Genomic DNA, 6,000 nt, shown 5'->3' with positions numbered 1-6,000 from the left:
GCTGTGCTGTCCTCACAACCTGTGCTGTCCTTGCAAGCTGTGCTGTCCTCGCAAGCTGTGCTGTCCTCGCAAGCCGTGCTGTCCTCGCAAGCTGTGCTGTCCTCGCAAGCTGAGCTGTCCTCGCAAGCAGTGCTGTCCTGGCAAGCTGTGCTGTCCTCGCAAGCTGTGCTGTCCTCACAAGCTGTGCTGTACTCGCAAGTTGTGCTGTCCTCTCAAGTTGAGCTCTCCTCTCAAGTTGAGCTGTCCTGTCTAGTTGAGCTCTCCTCTCAAGTTGAGCTGTCCTCTCAAGTTGAGCTGTCCTCTCAAGTTGAGCTGTCCTCTCAAGTTGAGCTCTCCTCTCAAGTTGAGCTGTCCTCTCTAGTTGTGCTGTCCTCTCTAGTTGAGCTGTCCTTGCAAGCTGTGCTGTCCTCGCAAGCTGTGCTGTCCTCTCAAGCTGTGCTGTCCTCGCATGCTGTGCTGCCCTTGCAAGCACTGCTGACCTCGCAACCTGTGCTGTCCTCAAAGCCGTGCTGTCCTCGCAAGCCATGCTGTCCTCACAAGCCATGCTGTCCTCGCTAGCTGTGCTGTCCTCGCAAGCTGTGCTGTCCTCGCAAGCTGTGCTGTCCTCGCAAGCTGTGCTGTCCTCGCAAGCTGTGCTGCCCTCGCAAGCTGTGCTGTCCTCGCAAGCCGTGCTGTCCTCGGTAGCCGTGCTGTCCTAGCTAGCCGTGCTGTCCTCGTTAGCCGTGTTGTCCTCGCAAGCTGTGCTGTCATCGGAAGCCGTGCTGTCCTCGGAAGCCCTGCTGCCCTCACAAGCCGTGCTGTCCTCGCAAGCTTTGCTGTCCTCGCAAGTTGTGCTGTCCTCTCAAGTAGTGCTGTCCTCTCAAGTAGTGCTGTCCTGTCAAGTAGTGCTGTCCTCTCAAGTTGAGCTGTCCACTCAAGTTGAACTGTACTCTCCAGTTGTGCTGTCCTCTCAAGTTCAGCTTTCCTCTCAAGTTGAGCTGTCCTCTCTTGTTGCGCTGTCCTCACAAGTTGAACTGTCCTCTCAAGTTGAGCTGTCCTCTCAGATGGAGCTGTCCTCTCAAGTTGAAATATCCTCTCAAGTTGAGCTGTCCTCCCTAGTTGAGCTGTCCTCTCAAGTTGAGCTGTCCTCTCAAGTTCAGCTGTCCTCGCAAGTTGAGCTCTCCTTGAAAGCTGTGCTGTCCTCACAAGCTGTGCTGTCCTCGCAAGCTGTGCTGTCCTCGCAAGCTGTGCTGTATTTGGAAGCTGTGCTGTCCTCACAACCTGTGCTGTCCTCCCAAGCCGTGCTGTCCTCACAAGCCGTCCTGTCCTCACAAGTCGTGCTTTCCTCAGAAGCCGTGCTGTCTTCGCAAGACGTGCTGTCATCGCAAGCTGTGCTGTCCTCGCAAGCCGTGCTGCCCTCACAAGCTGTGCTGTCCACACAAACCGTGCTGTCCTCGCAAGCTTTGCTGCCCACGCCAGCTTTGCTGTCCTCGCAATCTGTGCTGTCCTCCCAAGTTGTGCTGTCCTCTCTAGGTGTGCTGTCCTCTCAAGTTGTGCTGTCCTCTCAAGTTGTGCTGTCCTCTCCAGTTGTGCCTTCCTGTCAAGTTGAGCTGTCCTCTCAAGTTGAGCTGTCCTCTCAAGTTGACCTGGCCTCTCAAGTTCAGCTGCCCTCTCAAGTTGAGCTGTCCTCTCAAGTTGAGTTGTCCTCTCAAGTTACTCTCGCAAGCTGTGCTGTCCTCGCAAGCCGTGCTGTCCTCGCTACCAGTGCTGTCCTCGCAAGACGTGCTGTCCTCGCAAGCAGTGCTGTCCTCGCAAGCTGTGCTGTCCTCGCGAGCTGTGCTGTCCTCAGAAGCTGTGCTGTCCTCTCAAGCTGTGCTGTCCTCGGAAGCGTTGCTGTCCTCGCAAGCCGTGCTGTCCTCCCAAGCTGTGCTGTCGACGCAAGCTGTGCTGTCCCCGCAAGCCTTTATGTCCCCGCAAGCCGTGCTGTCCTCGCAAGCCGTGTTGTCCTCACAAGCCATGCTGTCCTCGCAAGCTTTGCTGTCCTCGCAAGCTGTGCTGCCCTCGCAAGCTGTGCTGTCCTCGGAAGCTGTGCTGTCCTCTTGAGTTGTGCTGTCTTCTCTAGTTGATCTGTCCTCTCTCGTTGATCTGTCCTCTCTAGTTTAGCTGTCCTCTCTAGTTGAGCTGTCCTCTCAGGTTGAGCTGTCCCCGCAACCCGTGCTGTCCTCGCAAGCTGTGCTGTCCTCGCAAGCTGTGCTGCCCTCGCAAGCTGTGCTGTCCTCGGAAGCTGTGCTGTCCTTGCAAGTTGCACTGTCCTCGCAAGCTGTGCCGTCCTCGCAACCTGTGCTGTCCCCGCAAGCCGTGCTGTAACCGCAAGCCGAGCCGTCCCCGCAAGCCGTGCTGTCGGCGCAAGCCGTGCTGTCCTCGCAAGCTGAGCTGTCCTCGCAAGCCGTGCTGTCCTCACAAGCTTTGCTGTCCTCGAAAGCTGTGCTGTCCTCCCAAGTTGTAATGTAGTCTCAAGTTGTGCTCTCGTCTCAAGTTGTGCTGTCCTCTCAAGTTGAGCTGTCCTCTCAAGTTGAGCTCTTCTCTCAAGTTGAGCTGTCCTCTCAAGTTGAGCTGTCCTCGCAAGTTGAGCTGTCCTCGCAAGTTGAGCTGTCCTCTCAAGTTGAGCTGCCCCTCAAGTTGAGCTGACCTCTCAAGTTGACCTGTCCTCTCAAGTTGAGCTGTCCTCTCAAGTTGAGCTGTCCTCTCAGATTGAGCTGTCCTCACAAGCTATGCTGTCCTCACAAGCTGTGCTGTCCTCAGAAGCTGTGCTGTCCTCGCAAGCTGTGCTGTCATCGCAAGCTGTGCTGTCCTCGCAAGCTGTGCTGTCCTAGCAAGCTGTGCTGTCCTCTCAAGCTGTGCCGTCCTCGCAACCTGTGCTGTCCCCGCAAGCCGTGCCGTCCCCGCAAGCCGTGCCGTCCCCGCAAGCCATGCTGTCGGCGCAAGCCGTGCTGTCCTCGCAAGCCCTGCTGTCCTCGCAAGCCGTGCTGTCCTCGCTAGCCGTGCTGTCCTCGGAAGCAGTGCTGTCCTCGCAAGCTGTGCAGTCCTCACAAGCTGTACAGTTCTCTCAAGCTGTGCTGTCCTCGCAAGCTTGTTGTCCTCGCAAGCTGTGCTGTCCTCGGAAGCTGTGCTGTCCTCAGAAGCTGTCCTGTCCTCGGAAGCTGTGCTGTCCTCGCAAGCTGTGCCGTCTTCCTAAGCTCTGCTGTCCTCACAAGCTGTGCTGTCCTCGGAAGCTGTGCTGTCCTCGCAAGCTGTGCTGTCCTCGGAAGCTGTGCTGTCCTCGCAAGCTGTGCTGTCCTCACAAGCTGTGCTATCCTCGCAAGCTGTGCTGTCCTCGCAAGCTGTGCTGTCCTCGCAAGCTGTGCTGTCCTCGCAAGCCGTGCTGTCCTCGCAAGCTGTGCTGTCCTCGCAAGCTGTGCTGTCCTCGCAAGCCGTGCTGTCTTCGCAAGCTTTGCTGTCCTCGCAAGATTTCCTGTCCTAGCATGCTCTGCTGTCCTCCCAAGTTGTGCTGTCCTCGCAAGTTTTGCTGTCCCCGCAAGGTGTGCTGTACTTGCAAGCTGTGCTGTCCGTGCAAGCTGTGCTGTCTTCGCAAGCTGTGTTGTCCTCACAAGCTGTGCTGACCACGCAAGCTGTGCTGTCCTCGCAAGCTGTGCTGTCCTCGCAAGCCGTGCTGTCCTCGCAAGCAGTGCTGTCCTCGCAAGCCGTGCTGTCCTCACAAGCCGTGCTATCCTCGCAAGCCGTGCTGTCCTCGCAAGCCGTGTTGTCCTCGCAAGCTGTGCTGTCCTCGCAAGCTGTGCTGTCCTCGGAAGCTGTGCTGTCCTCGCAAGTCGTGCTGTCCCCGCAAGCCGTGCTGTCCCCGCAAGCCGTGCTTTCCGCGCAAGCCGTGCTGTCCTCGCAAGCCGTGCTGTCCTTGCAAGCCGTGTTGTCCTCGCAAGCTTTGCTGTCCTCTCAAGTTGTGCTGTCCACCCAAGTTGTGCTGTCCTCTCAAGTTGAACTGTCCTCTCAAGTTGAGCTGTCCTCTCAAGTTGAGCTGTTCTGTCAAGTTGAGCTGTCCTCTCAAGTTGAGCTGTCCTCTCAAGTTGAGCTGTCCTCTCAAGTTGAGATGTCCTCTCAAGTTGAGCTCTCCTCTCATGTTGAGCTCTCCTCTCAAGTTGAGCTCTCCTCTCAAGTTGAGGTGTACTCTCAAGTTGAGCTGTCCTCTCAAGTTGAGCTGTCCTCTCAAGTTGAGCTGTCCTCGCAAGCTGTGCTGTCCTCGCAAGCTGTGCTGTCCTCGCAAGTTGTGCTGTCCTCGCAAGCTGTGCTGTCCTCGCAAGCCGTGCTGTCTTCGCAAGCTTTGCTGTCCTCTCAAGTTGTGCTGTCCATCCAAGTTGTGCTGTCCTCTCAAGTTGAACTGTCCTCTCAAGTTGAGCTGTCCTCTCAAGTTGAGCTGTTCTGTCAAGTTGAGCTGTCCTCACAAGTTGAGCAGTCCTCTCAAGTTGAGCTATCCTCTCAAGTTGAGCTGTCCTCTCAAGTTGAGCTCTCCTCTCATGTTGAGCTCTCCTCTCAAGTTGAGCTCTCCTCTCAAGTTGAGGTGTACTCTCAAGTTGAGCTGTCCTCTCAAGTTGAGCTGTCCTCTCAAGTTGAGCTCTCCTCGCAAGTTGTGCTGTCCTCGCAAGCTTTGCTGTCCTCGCAAGGTGTGCTCTCCTCGCAAGCTGTGTTGTCCTTGCAAGCTGTGCTGTCCTCGCAAGCCGTGTAGTCCTTGCAAATTGTGCCGTCCTCGCAAGCTGTGCTGTCCTCGCAAGCTGTGCTGTCCTCGCAAGCTGTGCTGTCCTCGCAAGCTGTGCTGTCCTCGCAAGCTGTGCTGTCCTCGAAAGCTGTGCTGTCCTCGCAAGCGGTTCTGTCCTCGCAAGCCGTGCTGTCCTCGCAAGCTGTGCTGTCCTCGCAAGCTGTTCTGTCCTCGCAAGTTGTGCTGTCCTCGCAAGCTGTGCTGTCCTCGCAAGCTGTGCTGTCCGCGCAAGCTGTGCTGTCCTTGCAAGCTGTGCTGTCCTCGCAATCTGTGCTACCCTCGCAAGCTGTGCTGTCCTTGCAAGCCGTGCTGTCCTCGCAAGCTGTGCTGTCCTCGGAAGCTGTGCTGTCCTCGCAACCTGTGCTGTCCTCGCCAGCCGTGCTGTCCTCGCAAGCCGTGCTGTCCTCGCAAGCCGTGCTGTCCTCGCAAGCCATGCTGTCCTCGCAAGCTTTGCTGTCCACTCAAGTTGAGCTGTCCTCTCAAGTTGAGCTGTCCTCTCAAGTTGAGCTGTCCTCTCAAGTAGAGCTGTCCTCTCAAGTTACGCTGTCCTCTCTAGCTGAGCTGTCCTCTCAAGTTGAGCTGTTCTCTCAAGTTGAACTGTCCTGTCAAGTTGAGCAGTCCTCTCAAGTTGAGCTGTCCTCGCAAGCTGTGCTGTCCTCGCTAGCTGTGCTGTGCTCGCAAGCTGTGCTGTCCTCGCAAGCTGTGCTGTCCACGCAAGCTGTGCTGTCCTCGCAAGCTGTGCTGTCCTCGCAAGCTGTGCTGTCCTCGCAAGCTGTGCTGTCCACGCAAGCTGTGCTGTCCTCGCAAGCTGTGCAGTCCTCGCAAGCTGTGCTGTCTTCGCTAGCTGTGCTGTCCTTGCAAGCTGTGCTGTCCTCGCAAGCTGTGCTGTCCTCGCAAGCTGTGCTGTTCTCGCAAGCTGTGTTGTCCTTCCAAGCTGTGCTGTCCTCGCAAGCTGTGTTGTCCTTGCAAATTGTGCCGTCCTCGCAAGCTGTGCTGTCCTCGCAAGCTGTGCCGTCCTCGCAAGCTGTGCTGTCCTCGCAAGCTGTGCTGTCCTCGCAAGCTGTGCTGTCCTCGCAAGCTCTGCTGTCCTCGCAAGCGGTTCTGTCGTCGCAACCCGTGCTGTCCTCGCAAGCTGTGCTCTCCTCGCAAGCTGTGCTGTCCTCGCAAGCTGTGCTGTCCTCGCAAGCTGTGCTGTCCTCGCAAGCTGTGCTGTCCTC

This window comes from Schistocerca serialis, unplaced genomic scaffold, assembly GCF_023864345.2.
Source record: "Schistocerca serialis cubense isolate TAMUIC-IGC-003099 unplaced genomic scaffold, iqSchSeri2.2 HiC_scaffold_1451, whole genome shotgun sequence".
Taxonomy (NCBI): domain Eukaryota; kingdom Metazoa; phylum Arthropoda; class Insecta; order Orthoptera; family Acrididae; genus Schistocerca; species Schistocerca serialis.
The sequence above is the reverse complement of the archived record's forward strand: the minus strand, read 5'-3'. Positions refer to the sequence as shown.